The sequence below is a fragment of the Puma concolor genome, chromosome E3 (assembly GCF_028749965.1).
Source record: "Puma concolor isolate L17-30 chromosome E3, mPumCon1.1.hap2, whole genome shotgun sequence".
In the NCBI taxonomy this organism is placed as follows: domain Eukaryota; kingdom Metazoa; phylum Chordata; class Mammalia; order Carnivora; family Felidae; genus Puma; species Puma concolor.
The window spans coordinates 20,766,433-20,783,081 of NC_141682.1; the positions used below are offsets into that span (position 1 = coordinate 20,766,433).

At 50.6% G+C, this 16,649-nt stretch overlaps 1 protein-coding gene across 2 annotated transcripts in view; it reads right to left on the bottom strand.

Moving 5' to 3' along the window:
- Positions 1–4,686, bottom strand: part of IL4R (interleukin 4 receptor) — a 42,598-nt gene extending 37,912 nt beyond the window's left edge. Inside the window, exon 1 of one of the 2 annotated variants that reach the window (XM_086692628.1) lies at positions 4,549–4,686. The gene's annotated coding sequence lies outside the window, so the exon portion shown is untranslated. The remainder of the gene's footprint in view (positions 1–4,548) is intronic. The other variant, XM_086692629.1, reaches the window with a different exon arrangement.
- Positions 4,687–16,649: the final 11,963 nt, after the last annotated feature.

Consider the following 16,649-nt stretch of genomic DNA (forward strand, 5'->3'; position numbering starts at 1 on the left):
ACCTATGCTCCTACCCCTCGGTGTCTGGCTCATTTCCATACCACCACATCAGCTTCCTTGTGGGTCAGACGCACCACGCCTGTTCCCACCTCAGGGCCTTTGCACCTGCTGTTCCCGCTGCTGGAATCACTCTCGGGATGTCCATGCGCCTTTTTACCTCAGGTCTCACCTCAAAAGTCACCTCCCTCGCTAGACTGTCAGCTCTAAGAGGGCTCTCGCTTCTGTGTCATTCACTGCTGTGTCCCCAGTCCCTAACACATCTGCTGAGCCAGTGGAAGCCTAGTGCTGACCCTCAAGACGTGTGTGTACCTGTTACTTTCAGGTGTGTGGTTAGTCCCTTCATCAACCCGCTGCTCAGAACTACAGTCCTTCCGCTAATATTAGGAAGGGTTACACCAAACCCAGGAGGCCACGCTCTCTTCCCCTCACACGGACCCACTTCCTTCCTCTGTCCCTGGAAGAGGGAGGAGGGAGGAGGGAGGACTCAGATGCCCGCCCCGCTGCTGATCCTCTCCAGCCGGCTGGCACCCGGGCCTGCTTGAGACATGTCCCAGAATCTCTAAAGCAAACTCAGAAATGCCACGCGGGCCCCCGTGGGTGAGAATGAGTCAGTCAGAGCCAAACCCGAAATCTCAGACCCACGGCCACATCTTGGAAAGGCAAGGACATGCGAGTTTAGACAGAACTGAGCGCCCAGAGCCAGGGACAAGCAGCGGGCCAGGAGGCGGGGTTGGTGGGGTGGACGAGACCTTCCCTGCGGGCTCCCCGCCCCCGGCCCATTCTTCCCTGGGGCCTCTGCCCCACATCGTCCTAAACATGGCTCCTCGGGAGAGGCTCCCGCAAAGTCCACCCTCACCCAGCTTTCGTTTTCCTCCCCGGTCCTGACGGGGTCCTGAAGGTCCCTGTCCTCTTGTGTGAAATCCCGGGGGACCAGGCATGTCTCAGAAGTCACAGTAACTCAGATTATAGACAGGTTATTGAGGATAAAATCCCACCAGGCGTAACCACCCTGCCCCCCTCCCCCCATGGGTCCAGCACTTCCCCCTCCCTCCCCCCCATCGCTCACGTCAATTTCTCAGCCTCCCCCCCCCCCCCATCGCTCACATCAATTTCTCAACATAAGCGTTGGTGTCCAGGGGGATTAACAAGCACACCAAAGAACCCCCTGATTAGTTCCCCTCGGTTCTTGCTTCCAACTGAATGATGGAAAACCTTGTCGGTTTTCAAAACTTGCAGAGTTCAGAATTAGCAATAAGGGTGATAGATGTGAATGTGTTTGCTTAGTTGTGTATCGCCCGTCTTCAAACTAGAATTTAAACCCTAGGAGAGCAAGGACTTTGTCCAATACTCTTGTCAGTAGCTCCTGGAACATATAGGTGCTTGATGAATATTTGAAGACATGAATGCGCTAGCCAGGTGCTGGATATGGAGAAGCGATTGTCCTAAGAAGAGAAACCGCCATCACTGAGCCGTGGGCAAGGTGCCTGTAAAAACTATGCCCTGAACACCCCCCAATACCCATTTTCGTGACAAGCAAACCGAGGCTCACAGAGGTTAAGCAAGTGCCTCATGATCACACAGATAGGAAATAGCAAGGTCAGATCTGAACCCGGGGCCCCTGTCTGCAAGCCTGTGTCCTTCTCTCTGCCTCCTGCTCAGAGAAACAGAATGACTCGATGGCAGTCAGAAAACAGGGAGACAGCCCTGTGTGACACTGGCTGCCCTGGCCTCTGCAAGAGCCTTCAGTCTCCCCTGGGCTTCCTGTCCAACCTCTTGCAAAGGGCAAGTTCATACACAGCCAGGCGAGCCACTGGCCTGTCTTCTAGCCTAGCCAAGGGCATTCTGGCCAAACGTGACTGGGCATGTGGAACGCTCAGAAAGATGTCCCTCTTGCTAACCTGAGCAAGCTGACATAGCAGGAGAGAACTCAGGCTGGGGAGAAAGGCAGATTCAAATCCTTCCCTGTGGCTCCTAGATAACATGGCCTTAGGCAAGGCCACTGCACACATCTCTGGGTCTCAGTTTCCTCCCTGGCAAAATGGATCGATTCGATCCCATCCAATGGGGTTCCTTTATTTATTTCACAAATACATAGTGCTCAGTCAGTACCAGGCACTGTTCTGGAGGCTCGACATGTATCCGTTCACTTAATCGTTGCTACAATGGTATAAAGCAGCCACTGTAATTTCATAAACGGGGAGACTGAGGTCCTGACAAATTAGTAAATTGGAAATCCAGCATTTGAACCTCGGCAACCTGGCTCCAGAGTCCGCACTCGTCACCTCCACGCTATACTTCCTAACGGGTAAAAACAGTCATGAACATTTGTTGTGCATGTGCGACGTTTTGGAAACTGTGTTAAGTATCTTATAAAACATGATGCGTTTTGGAAACTGTGTTAAGTATCTTATAAAACATGATGCCCTTAGCCTTCGTGAAAGCCCAGCTTGACACATGTGAAGCACCCCGGGGGGCTCTGTCCCTGCCTCCCTTGCAGGTGCCATCAAAGGCAGCTGAGGGCAGAGGGCAGCACCTCCATTCTGGGGGGTAGGGGAGTAGGGGTGGAGGGAGAGGACGGGTCCAGGACAGGCCCTCTCCTCACTTCTCCCACAGTGCATTTCAGCTGCGTTGCTAAATCAGAGCATCTGGAAACTGACTGCCTTAGGGGACCACCTCCCCGCCCCTGCTGTGTGGTACCAAACACATCAGTTACTGAGCTGCTGCCCGGAATGTGGAAATCTTCAGGTGATCCGAGATCTGCTGGTAACTGGGCGTGTGGTAACCACAGTGCCTGACTCACGAGTGGTTTTCCCTCCCTGCTGCCTTCCCAAGGCCTCCCTCCAGCCTTGGCTTCAGGGATCCGGGGGCACCCAGGAATCTGCACTGTGATTTTTATGGCTCGGGCTGAGGCGAAGCGCACTGGGCCACACTCCAGCATGACATTCAAGGCCTTCCACAACGTGGCCAGACGCACCTTCCCATCCCTGTCTGGCTGCCTCCCCCTCCCCCGGCACCTCTCCCTCAGGCCTCTCCCAGCTGCTCCCAGCTGCTCCCAGTGCTCAGCATGCCTTTCCCTCCCATTCTCCCGCAGCCAAGCTCCCCCGCCCCTCTTCCAAGGCTGGCTCAGGGGTCCCCGCTCCATGAAGCCTGTCCCTGCCAGGTGATCACCCCTACTTGCGCGAGCCCCCCCCCCCCAAAAGGCAAACACCAGTGCTATTTAGAGCAGTGTCCTGTAGGAGCCCAGCGGGTACTGATTAATGAATGGATGGCTGCTGGAGGTTGCCCCCCCCCCAACCCCTTGCTCCCTGCCAACACCACAGCATCCACATCTGTAACCACTGGGCAGGTGAGCTGCTCTTGAGGAGTCTCTGCAGGACTCTGGAATCCCCTGACCGTGGGGGGACACCCTGGACAGAGGTACACCTCACCCTCAGTTTCCCCATCGGACTTTAGGATTGTAATCAAGGCACTGATGTCCCAGAAAATGCCCAGGCTTCTAAAAGGCCACTCTTAGGGAAGGAGCAACAGGGGTGGAACCTGGAAGGCAGCTGGGGAAGAGCAGAGGCTAGGACCCCAGCGGGATGAGTGCTCGCAGGGGAGCCATCTGCAAATCCCAGCAGCAGGACCACTGAGGGTTGCTTGGTCCCCAGCCTTGCTTGATATAAGAAATCCAGATGTTGTGGGTTTTTAAAACTCCAGATTCCTAGATTTACTGAATCTGAACCTCACTGAAGACAGCCCGGGGAATCTGCCTTTTACTAAAATCCCTTGGATAATTCGTTTATGGGGTAGTTTGACAAATATTGCCGACGGGTGGACCACGACAGGCTCTGGCGTCAGAACCGCCTGGGTTCGAATCCTGCCGCACCTTTTCCAGGCAGTTGTCCACCTCGAGCAAGTCATTTAAATTGCCTGTGCCACACAGCGTCCTCCTCTGAAAAACGCACGGACACAGGCACCGACCAAAACAGTTATTTTGCGATTTAACTCAGCATACGTTCAATGCTCAGGACAGAATCTGTACAAAATGAGTCCAGTTAAATGACCGCTATTGTTACTGGGTCTACCCAACATTCAAGTAAGGAGAACAAGGAGTCGACAGGGCCCCGTTTCCCCAGATGCCTCGACCGGGTAACCAACTTCAGTTTTCGGAACTCCCCCTCCCCCCCTCCGCCCCAATCCTCACCCATTTCCTGCGCGCGGGGCAGGGGGTGATCGCTGGGACACTGGCGCTGCATGGCCCGAGCCCCGCCTCACTCTACGCTCACGACGGCCCCGGGTCCCCGAGGGGCCGTCCCCGCTGGCGTCTCCGGGCCAGCACGAGTTTGGGGGGCGCGCCGGGGTCCCCGCTCCGCGCGTCCGCCGCCCCCGGGGGCGCCCGGGCCGAGCCGGCCGCCGCTCGGGGCGCGGGGAGGAGCGGGCTCCGGGCGACCCCCGATGGGGTCCGGTCGGCCCGGGGGGTCCCCGTCGCCTGGAACCCCGCCGGCGGCCGAGCCCATCCCCCGGCCGGTCCCCCGTCTCCGCCGCGCGCATGGGCCCGCGTCCTACCTGCGCGCCCCGGGTCCATTCGCCGCGCCGGCGCCCGAGCGGGATGTGGGGGACCCCCGGTCGGCCAGGCCTGCCCGCGCCGCGCGGGGCTTTCCTGGGCGCGCGAGGCGACCCGCCCCGGCTTCCTGCGCCCCGCCCCTCCGCGGGCCCCGCCCCTCCGCAGGCCCCGCCCCGTGCCCCCGCCCTCCCCTTGCCTCCCGGCCGCCCACTGGCCGGGCCTGGATCCCGGGCCCGCCTCCTCCCCCGCGCAGCCTCTCCCGCCAGAACCCCGCAGTGCTTCCCCCTGGCTCTCCGAATGACGCCCCGGCTCCGGCCAGGGCCTTCCGGGCGGCTCCGGCCCCCAGCCTCGCGTTGCAGAGGGGCAGGTGCATGTGGGGCTGGAGCGTTGGGCGGCTTTCATCCCTCTCCCCTTCCCAGCGGCCCAGCTTCTGCGAGGTGCCCCTGTGCGTTTGTTCCTTCAACATTTACTGAGCGCCTGCCATATGCCGGGGGCCCGAAGAATTTAGATAGTGAAACAACTCTTCTGGCAATAGCTGGTAAGATCTGGCAGGCTCTGTTGTGAGGCACTGCGTGTAGTAATTTATTTAACTCTCACAACTACCCTAGGAGGGAGCTATATTACTATCACTCGTTTTACGAATGGGGAAACTGAGGCACAGAGGGGCAACTTGGTGAGAAGCGTGCAGCAGGTGTGGGATTTGAGCCCAGGCTCCGTAGACCACTAACCACTGGACACCATAAAAACCCCAATGGAGCCAAGCAGTAGGGAAGAATGCTAAGAGAATAAAATATTTCAGGTGACAAGAGGTCCGGAGAAGAAAATAAAGCAGAGAGGGACCTATTAGGCCAGTCGGGGTCGGTGGTTGAAAGGTGTCCCCGATGAAGACACGTTTGAGCTGATCCTGAACAGAATGTGGGGGAAGACTAGTTCAGGGAGAGAAAACAGCAAGTGCAAAGGCCCTGGGGTGGCATGTTGGAGTAATTGTCTGAAGGCTAGCTTGGCTGGAGAGGCTTGAGGAAGGGAAAATGGAAGGAGGTGAGGTAAGAGGACGTGCTGACTCAGGCTGCGAAGTGCTGGAGACCCAGAGGGTAGTTTGACCCCATCTTAGGCTCAAGGAGCTCCTGGTCTTAGAGTAGAGGCAGAATCCTCACAGCCAAGGACAGCCCGGTGGGCTTGCTGTGGTGGAGGGTGAGCCAGGGAAGCAGAGAAGCCTCTGGGAGGGGACACAGTACTTCAATTCTCTTTCGTTATTTTTCATGCACTTATTTTTTTCTCGGCCCTACTGTGTGCCTAAGCCTGTGACAAGTGCTGAGGACACAGATATGGAGATAACGAAATAAATATGGACCCTGCTTACTGAGACCTTACAGTTCAAGTATATGACAGTAGACAGTGTGGGGGGAGTCAAGGGTGGCTTCCTGGAGGACATGGCCTCTGACGGTCTCTCCAAAGATCCGCGCAGAAAAGGGAGGGAAAAGGGAAAGGCGTTCAGGCAGAGGGGATGGGGCAAGCAAATACCTAGAGGTGAGAAAAGCTACAATAACTTAGCATGTATGTATTAATGCCTCCATGTGCCAGGGCCTGCGCTGGGGGCAGGAGAGAGTGAGAAATACCCATCCCCTGCTTTCTTCGCCCTGGGGGTCAGGCGGGAGCCCTGACAAATAACAAACGCAAGCAGTTGTGTGGAACGAACACTGGATGGGGACAGCCAGGGCAGCCAGGGAGAGAGGCCTCAGCAAGAGCCAGGAAGCCTGGCCAGACAAGCTGTGAATTCCAACAGGAATTCAGGTCAGATGGGAATTCTGCATTTCTTTTTTTTTTTTTTTTTTATGTTTTTATTTATTTATTTAGAGAGAGAGAGACAGAGCATGAGCAGGGGAGGGGCAGAGAGAGAGAATCCCAAGCAGGCTCTGCGCGGAGCCCGACGCGGGACTCGATCTCGTGAACCGTGAGATCACGACCTGAGCCGAAATCAAGAGTCGGACGCTTACCCGACTTAGTCACCCAGGCGCCAGGGAATTCTGCATTTCACGTGAAATCCGCCAAGAACAACGGCAGGGGGGGTTGGGGGCAGGTGTAGGCATTGCTTCACTGACACAGGTTTGTTCCTGCCTAGAAAAGCTTGCACGCACGTTCACACCCACCCTCACACCCACTCACTCACATTCTCCAAACACGTTCACGTGCATACGTTCACCCTCACGCACTCACGCATCCACTCGCACACCTGCACACATTCATACCCTTCCACGTACACTCACTCACCCACCCATATGTTCACACTGACTCACGCTCATCCACACACTCCACGTGTCCACAGGGGTGCACACTCACACGGCCACACACATTCACACCCACACCCAGGGACTCAAACTCATATACAGCTGACCCTTGAATGACATGGGGGGTTAGGGGTGCAGACCCCGGGGCAGTAGAAAATGCACATGCAACTTTGACTCCCCAAAAACGTAACTCCTAATAGCCTACTGTTGACCAAAGCCTTACAGATAACACAGTTGATTAAACCATATTTTCCATGTTGTACAGTATTAGATACTGTATTTTTAGAATACAGGAAGCTAGAGGGGCTCCTGGGGGGCTCAGCTGGTTAAGTGTCTGGTTCCTGATTTCGGTTCAGGTCATGATCTTATGGTTCGTGGGTTCGAGCCCTGTGTCAGGCTCTGGGCTGAAAGGGTGGAGCCTGCTTGGGATTCTCTCTCTCTCTCCCTCTCTCTGCCCTTCCTCCGTGCTCTCTCTCTCAAAATAAATAGACATTTTTTAAAAGCTTTCAAAAAAATTTTTTTTAATATTTATTTTTGAGAGAGACAGAGCACGAGCGGGGGAGGGGCAGAGAGAGAGGGAGACACAGAATCACAAGCAGGCTCCGGGCTCTGAGCCATCGGCCCAGAGCCCGACGCGGGGCTCGAACCCATGAGCTGTGAGATCAAGACCTGAGCCGAAGTCGGACTGAGCCACCCAGGCGCCCCATAAGTTTATATATTTTTTGAGAGAGAGAGAGCACAAGCGGGGAAGGGGGCAGAGAGAGGCACACAGAATCCGAAGCGGGCTCCAGGCTCCGAGCTGTCAGCACAGAGCCCGACGTGGGGCTTGAACCCACGAACCACAAGATCATGACCTGCGCTGAAGTCGGATGCTCAACCGACTGAGCCACCCAGGCGCCCACAAAAGCTTTTAATAAAAATAATAACAAAGTAAGCTAGAGTAAAGAAAATGTTATTAAGAAAGTCATAAGGAAGGGACAGCCTGGGTGACTCAGTCAGTTGAGCGCCTGACTCTTGATCTCAGGGCCTGTGCTGTCTGCCCTCCCACACTCCCAACTTGGCTCCCACCCTGTTTTCTGCGGTTTTAAGTCAACCTCACTCTTCAATTGTCGCCAAAACACCTGCCTCCGCAGACCAAGTCCACCACTTACTGACTGTGGAACTCTGGGCCGCAGGGTCACCGTCCCTGTGCCTCAACTTCCACATCTGCCAAGTGGGATCCCAACGGGCTGCTTCCTGGGGCCAGGTGAGGGGAAATGCCAAAAGGCCCGTGAAGTGCTTGCAACGATGCCCCGCACGTAGTAGGCGCTCAGTGAATGTTCATCATTGTTCCTAACAGAACGAAGATGAAAATGGGGCCTTTCCCTCAGCCTGTTTCTTCCTTGGGAAATGGGGGTGAAAACACTGGAAAGACAGGGAAGGTCACACCACATGGGGTCCTCCGTGAAGGCTTCGGGGGGAAATCGGGGGAAGGGAACACGGGAATTCTTTGGACGATCCTCGCCACCTGCCTGTAAGTCTGAAATGATGTCAAAATAGGAGTTAAAGAGAACAGGGAATTGTCGTGAGGCCCCAGAGGCAATAAATGGGAAGCTTGTCACTTTGCATACGGTTTCATTATTCAAATTCACCTGCCCTGCGCTATGCAGCCTTTATCGGCTCTGTGTCAGGCCTAGGGAGGAGCCTGGAGACCCCCCAAATAATAAAAACCCAGTCCCTTCACCCAGGGGGTTCCCAAGTGTGGCTTCAATACAAATTCAGCTCACATCGCATCGTAACTCACTTGTGTTAAGCCCATCTCTCAGGTTTTAAAGGAGTAGTAAAGATTAATGAAATTGTTCAATAAGAGGTGTAGATTTACACAAAAACGGGTAGTGCAGACCGGTCCCACACACCTCCCTTCCATGAGCACGACTTCCCCTGTTACTAGCGTCTTGCCTTAATGTGGTGTATTTGTTCCGGTTAGTGACCGATACTCACGCAGTTGTTATTAACTAAAGTCTGCAGTTGACGTCACGGTTCACTCACTCCTGTACGCTTTTGACAAAATTGGGTTTGGGGCGCCTGGGTGGCGCAGTCGGTTAAGCGTCCGACTTCAGCCAGGTCACGATCTCGCGGTCCGTGAGTTCGAGCCCCGCGTCGGGCTCTGGGCTGATGGCTCGGAGCCTGGAGCCTGTTTCCGATGCTGTGTCTCCCTCTCTCTCTGCCCCTCCCCCGTTCATGCTCTGTCTCTCTCTGTCCCAAAAATAAATAAAAACGTTGAAGAAAAAAAAAATTTTTTGAAAAAAAAAATTGGGTTTGGACAAATGCGCGATGACTTGTGTCTGCCAGGATAGAGCAACGCGAACCTTGGAAGCCACTGATCTATTTACTGTTCCTGTTTCGTTTTCCGCACTTAGAGTACGCTTTTAGGATTCCTCCTTGTCTTTTGGAGGCTTGATGGTTTTCTTTTTCTTTTTTTCTTTCTTTCTTTCTTTTTCTTCTTCTTCTTCTTTTTCTTTTTCTTTTTCTCCTTCGTTCTCTTTTTCTTTTTCTTTCAGCCATGAATACCTCCGTCGTCTGGATGTACCACATTTTATCTAAATCAGTCTTGGGCAGTTAGGAATAAAGCTGCTTCAAGCCCTTGTGCGCAAGTTTTGTGTGGACATGTTTTCAACTCCTTTGGGCAAATACAGAGGAGTGCGATTGCTGGATCACATGGTTAGAGAATGTTTCGTTTTGTACGAAACTTTCAAACGCTTTTCCAGAGTGTCCCTACCGGTGTGCATTTCCAGCAGCGATGAACGAGGCTTCTGCAGCTTTGCATTCTTGCCAGCATTTGGTGTGGTCAGTGTTTTTGCATTTTAGCTCATCTGGTAGATGTGTACTGGCATATTGTTATTTTTAAAAACAATTTTAATGTTTATTTATTTTTGAGAGAGAGAGCGAGAGAGCGAGCCAAGCAGGGGAGAGGCAGAGAGAGAGGGAGACACAGAATCTGAAGCAGGCTCCAGGCTCTGAGCTGTCAGCACAGAACCCGAGCAGGGCTCGAACCCCTGAACGGCGACTTTGTGACCTGAGCCATAGCCAGACGCCTAACCAACCGAGCCACTGAGCACCCCCTATCATTGTCATTTTAATTTGCAATTCCCCTAAGGACATACTGTGTAGAGCATATTTTAATATGCTTATTTTTCATCTCTTAGGTTACTGATTTTAGAGTTTGCTTTATTTCGGGGCACCTGGGTGGCTCAGTAGGTTGGGGGACAGACTTCAGCTCAGGTCATGATCTCATGTTCTGTGAGTTTGAGCCCCATGTTGGGCTCTGTGCTGACTGCTCAGAGCCTGGAGCCTGCTTTGGATTCTGTGTCTCCCTCTCTTGTGTTCTATCAAAAATAAATAAACATTTTTAGAAATCTAGTTTTATTTCTTTTTTTTTTTTTTAATTTAGAATGTGAGGGGGGTGCTGGGGAGAAGGGCAGAAGGGGAGAGAGAGAGAGAGAGGGAGAGAGAGAGAATCTTAAGCAGGCTCCATGCTAAGTGTGGGCTCGATCCCACAATCCTGGGACCATGATCTGATCTGAAATCAACAGTCGGATGCTCAACCGACTGAGCCACCCAGGCGCCCCAAGATTTCTTAAGTTCTAGTATCTGTGTTCAATGCTATAGATTTCCCTCTAAGCACCTCTTTCACCACACCTCACAAATTTCGATAAGTTATGTTTTTATTTTCATTTATTTAAAAATATTTCAGGGGCACCTGGGTGGCTTTCAGTTGGTTAAGTGTCCGACTCTTGATTTCAGCTCAGGTCATGATCTCAGTCGTGAGATTGAGCCCTGCATCGGGCTCTGTGCTGACAGTGTGGAGCATGCTTGGGATTCCCTCTCTCTCTCTCTCTCTGCCCTTTACCACTCATGATTGTTCTCTCTCTCTCTCTCAAAATAAATAAACTTTAAACAATAAAAATAAAATACTTAAAAAATTTCTTCTCTGATGTATTCTTTGATCTATGTGTGCTTTTTCTTCTCCAATTATTTTGGGATTTTCCAGGTTGCTTTCTATTATTGATTTCTAGTTTAATTCCATTGTAGACTAAGTATGTATTTTATATGATTTCTAATCTTTTGAATTTGTTAAAGTTATTTTACAGTCTAAACTGTGGTGTGTCTTGGTGAATGTTCCATGTGAGCTTAGAAGAAAGTATAATCTTCTGTTGTTAAGTTATGTGAATGTCCATTAGATTCAGTTGATTGATAGTGCTGTTCGATTTAGCTATATGCTTACTGAGTTTTGCTTAATGGATCTGTCAATCACTAAAAAAAAAAGGTGTTGAAGTCTCCAACTTCCAATATTATTAATATCCAATGATATTATTACCCAAATAATAGTGGATTTGTCTATTTCTCCTTGCCGTTCTATCAGTTTTTGCCTTATGTATTTTGACACTCTGTTGTTAGGTGCATATACATTAAGGGTTGTTATGTCTTCTTGGAGAATGGACCCTTTTATCATTTTATAATTTTCTCTTTAATCCCTGCTACTATTCCTTGTGCTGAAGTCTGCTTTGTCTGAAGTTAATACGGCTACTCCAGCTTTCTTTTGATTAATGTTAGCATGGTATACCTTTCTTTACCCCATTAGTTTTCATTTAAGTGCATGTATACAATTAAGATGGGTTTCTTGTAGGGGCACGTGGATGGCTCAGTCAGTTAAGCATTCAACTTTGGCTCAGGTCATGATCTCACAGTTCGCAAGTTCAAGCCCTGTGTCAGGCTCTGCGGACAGCTCAGAGGCTGGAGTCTGGAGCCTGCTTCAGATTCTGTGACTCCCTCTTTCTCTTCCCCTCCCCCCCTTACACTCTCTCTCTCTCAAAAATAAACATAAAAAAAATTTTTTTAATGGGTTTCTTGTAGACAAAATGCAGTTGGGTCTTACTTTTTAAGCCACTCTGACAGTCTCTATATTTTAGTTGGTGTATTTAAACTATTCAACTTTAAAATGTTTATCAGTATAATTGGGCTAATATCTAGCTTGTTGGTAACTGCTTTGTATTCATTGCACGTTTTCTTTGTTTCTTAAAAAACGTGCTCTTTTTCTGATTTTTCTGGTCTTCACTGAGCATTTTATAGAATTAAGTTTTCTCTCCTCTCTTAACATATAAATTATACTTCTTTTTTTTTTTTTAAAGTTTACTGATTGTCATAGAGGTTGCAATATGTATTTACAACGTAATCTAAATTTATTTTCGAGCAACACTGTTGTGTTACAGGTACTACAAAATTTTCCCAATTCCTCCCTCCCATTCCCTGTAACTTCGTTGCCATTCATTTCACTTATTCGTATGTTATAATCACCCAACATGATTATTACTTTGAATAGCTATGTATCACATCAGTTCAGGGTTTTTCGTACAATTTCATTTTTATTTTCCTTAATTTATCTCTCCTCTGACACTCTTCTTTATGTAGATCTGAGTTTCTAACATTATTTTCTCTCTCTCCAAAGAACTTCTTTTAACAATTCTTGGGAGGCAGGTCTATTGGCCACAAATTTCCTTGGTTTTTGTTTGTTTGAGAACATCTCCTTCACTTTTGAGGGGTAATTTCACTGGATGCTAAATTCTAGGTTGGTGGCTTTTATCTTTTTTTTTTTTTTAATGTTTATTTATTTATTTATTTATTTTGAGAGAGAGGGTGAGAGAGTGATAGCATGCACTCGAGCGGGGGCAGGGGCGGGGGGGGGGGGCGGCAGAGAGAGAATCCCAAGCAGGCTCCACACTGTCAGCCCTGAGCCTGACTCCGGGCTCGGTCTCACGAACCGTGAGATCACGACCTGAGTGGAAATCAAGAGTCGGAGGCTTAACCAACTGAGCCACCCAGGTGCCCTGGTGGTTTTCTCTTTCAATACTTTGAATACTTCATCCCACTGTCTTCTTGCTAGCCTGGTTTTGACAAAAAGTCTGTTTCTTTATAGATAAGGGGTTTTCCCCTGCACTTGCTCCTTTCAAGATTTCTTCTTTGTCTTTGGTTTTCTGCAGTTTGAATATGGTATGCCCAGGTACAGATCCTTTGATATTTATCTTGCGCCTGGTATTCTTTAAGCTTCCTGGATCTGTTCTTCAGTGTTTGTCGTTAGCGTAGAAAATTCTCCACCACTGTCACTTCAAATATTCCTTCTGTTCCTTTCTCATTTTCTTCCCCTTCTGGTTTTCCCATTATGCACATGCAGCACCTTTTCAGGGGCACCACAGTCCTTGAATATTTTCTCCCTTTTTTTTCTTTTGTCATTCTTTTTCTGTCTGCATTTCAGTTTGGGAAGTGTCTGTTGACAAAACTTCAAGCTCACTGGGCTGTGTCCAGTCAACTCACCGTTGTGTCCAGTCAACTCACTAAGACTGTTACTCATATCTGTGTGGCGTATTTTTTTTTTCTGACGGTCCTTTCTGAATCTTCCATAGAGTGTCCTTTTCTGTGCTTCCACATCGTCTACTTTCTCTGTGAGGTCCTTTAATATATGCGTTTGTAGTTACTGTCTCATTAAGTCTCGAACCTGTATCCTCTCTTCCTCTGAGAGTTGCTTTGTCTTCTCAGGCTGTGTTTTTTTCTTGCCTTTCAGCGTATCTTGGCAATTTCTGTTGAAAGCCGGACCCGATATAGTGCATAATAGTAAACAAGATAATTAGGTTGCTAATGTGAGGTTAATCTGGCGAGAAGCTGGCTGTGTTTGATATTTGCTGTAGCTGTAGGTCCTGAAGGCTTTTGTTTTCTCTAGTTTCCTTTTTTTTTTTTTTTTTTTTTTTAACCCTCTGTGGTCTTTGGGTTTCCCTAAGAACTCCTTAGTAAATAAAATCACTGTCTTTTCTATTCTCAGTTGTACTCCACCGGTGCACTGGAGCCCGTGGATAGGGTGGCAGGGTGTCAGAGGAGAAGCCATCTATTATGCTGTTACTGGATCTCCATTTTGTAGGACCTGAGTTCCCAGTCTGACCTTCAGAAGCATTTCTTAGACTTTTATTTTTATCTTGCCTTACCAGAGATGGGAAGGCTAGATGAGGCTGGAGTTGTCTTAATTTCCCCTTTCTCAGCTCAGATGTGGCTCTGGAAGCCTCCCTGAGAGGGCGGGACTTTGTTATGGAGGATGCTTTCTGCGTATTCTAGAAGGGTTACTTCCCCCTCTCCCTACCCCCAAACAGGAGGGGATTTCTGTCTGGTAGAGACAGAATGCGGTAGGCTCCTCACGTAAAATCTATGAAAATCTATGAAAATCTATGAAAGTAGGGGGTCCTTCTAAGACTGGGCCCCCAGGATTTATCTCCTGAGCTAGTTCACAGTCAACTTCCTGCAGTTTATCAGAATTATCATGTAAGTGTTCCTACCGATTATTAGCTAAGGTGGTTTCTGCACCTGCTAAGCTGGTCTACTTAGCTGTGAATCTCTGTGTTCACCTTGTCTCTCCAGATTTCGGGGTGGCGGCACACCCCATGACCTCCATTCCCGGAAGGGTCTACGGAAAGTCTTCGGTCTTCACTTTGTTCAACTTCTCTCCTGTGAGGGTGGCAGCGATGATGTCCAAGCGCTTTCCGTGGCAGAGCTGAGACTCCGAGTCCTGTCCTCCAAGTTCTAAACCTCGTTGCCTTCCTTTGTTTTCCCTGGAAGCAGACTCTGAGACTAGGATTCTCATGCCAGCAACTTATCTCCACGGCGGTCCCAGGAAAACCCGAGAGAGGTATGGGAAGCACGACCGGGAAGGGAAAGAGTGAACACAGTCTGCATCGCTAAGTAGGCCGTCCCTGTGGCCAACTGAGGCTTAGCTGTGCCGCAGAACTCTTAGAAGAGGGGACCGAGCACGGTAAAGTCATCTCACCAAGGGGGAGGGAGCTGGGGTATTTATACGCCTCCTCCTCCCAGTCATTCGCCCAGAGCCCCAGAGGGTGGAAGTGGGAGAAGGACCAGAGGGGGTGCTGAGCAGGCTCCAAAAGCCAGGAGACAAGCCCCCAGGCAAAGAGCTGCACGTGCTGGAGGTCAGAGGTCAGGAGGTGGCAAGGCTGACTGGACCAAGGCCAAGGCGGGAGGAGAGTAACTGCCACAGGGTTGCTCTGCCTCTAGAATGAGGAATACTGGGGTCCGTGGGCGGCTCAGTCAGTTACGCAGCCGACTCCAGCTCAGGTCATGGTCTTGTGCTTCATGGACCCAAGCCCCGCGTCGGGCTCTGTGCTGACGGCTCGGAGCCTGGAGCCTGCTTTGGATTCTGTGTCTCCCTCTCTCTCTGCTCCTCCCCCGCTTGCGCTCTGTCTCTCTGTCTCTCTCTCCCAAAAATAAACACTAAAAAAGTTAAAATTAAATGAGGAATTACTTCCTTTGCTGAGCAGACCCCACTCTGATTCTTCGGCGAGCAAACCGCTGTAAGTTTTCGGATCTGAAGAGAGAAAAGCGTTTCGAAGCATTGGTCAGCTGTCCTCTTAATTCTCCACCCAACACAGTGCTTTACCGTCTGTTTTTTTTTCCTAGGTCTCTGTCATTGGTACGTAGATGTGACATTAAAACACGTCCAATTATGGGGCGCCTGGGTGGCACAGTCGGTTAAGCGTCCGACTTCAGCCAGGTCACGATCTCGCGGTCCGTGAGTTCGAGCCCCGCGTCAGGCTCTGGGCTGATGGCTCGGAGCCTGGAGCCTGTTTCCCACTCTGTGTCTCCCTCTCTCTCTGCCCCTCCCCCGTTCATGCTCTGTCTCTCTCTGTCCCAAAAATAAATAAACGTTGAAAAAAAAAAAAATTTAAAAAAAAAAACACGTCCAATTATTTATCTCCCTCCCAAAAGATGGAGTCTAGTTCCCCTCTCCTACTTGTGACCCGGCCTCAGTGGGCCTCTCCTTTTTTCTTTCTTTCTTTTTTTTTGATGTTTATTTATTTTTGAGAGGGAGAAACCGAGTCAGAGCAGGGGAGGAGCAGAGAGAGAGGGAGATACAGAATTTGGAGCAGGCTCCAGGCTCTGAGCCCGATGCGGGGCACGAACCCTCGAACCGTGAGATCATGACCCGTGCCAAGGTCAGACGCTTAACCAGCCAAACCACCCAGGCGCCCCTCAGTGGGCCTCTTCTAATAAATAGGATGTGGTGGAAATAGGATGCAGTGATTTCTAAGGTCCTGCTTCTACTAGGAATGCTCGCTCGCTCTCTCTCCCTCCCTCCATCCCTCTATCTCCCTCCCTCCCTCTCTTTCTCTTAACTCACACCTTGGGATCCCTGAGCTGACATGCGGGAAGTCCAGTTACACTGGAGGGAGCATATGGGCCGTCCACATAGAGACACAGTGAGAAGCCCAGGGAGCCCCAGCTGTTTGGAACTTTCCAGCCCAGGCCCAGATGTGCGCGAGCGAGTCATCAGCTGATTCCAGAGCCATCCCAGCTGACACCAAGGGGAACGGAGATGAGCTTAACTCACCAAACTCCGACAAAATTGCAAAAATCATGTGCAAAATAAATGTCGCTGTTGTTGTAACCTGTCGCCAAGCGGAGCAGAGACCCGCTGTCCCCACCGAGCCCTGCCAGATTGCAGACTCAGGGGGCGAAATAAATGCCACAGAATTCGGGGATAGCTTGGCACGCAGCCACAGTACCTCGACATATAACCGTGACACTCAACCCCCCACATTCTTCCTTGCTGATGGAACCCAGACTTTATCTGGGGGCAGCGATGTACCCTGCCTGATTCAGCCACTCATGGCAATCCTATTCTAGTTTTGTCAGCCTCCTTTGTCCTGCGGGGGCAGGGCGGGGGGCAGGGGGTAGGCTGAGTAACCCAGTTCTGCCGGTGAAACACAAGCGGGAGTCTGTGGGGAGGA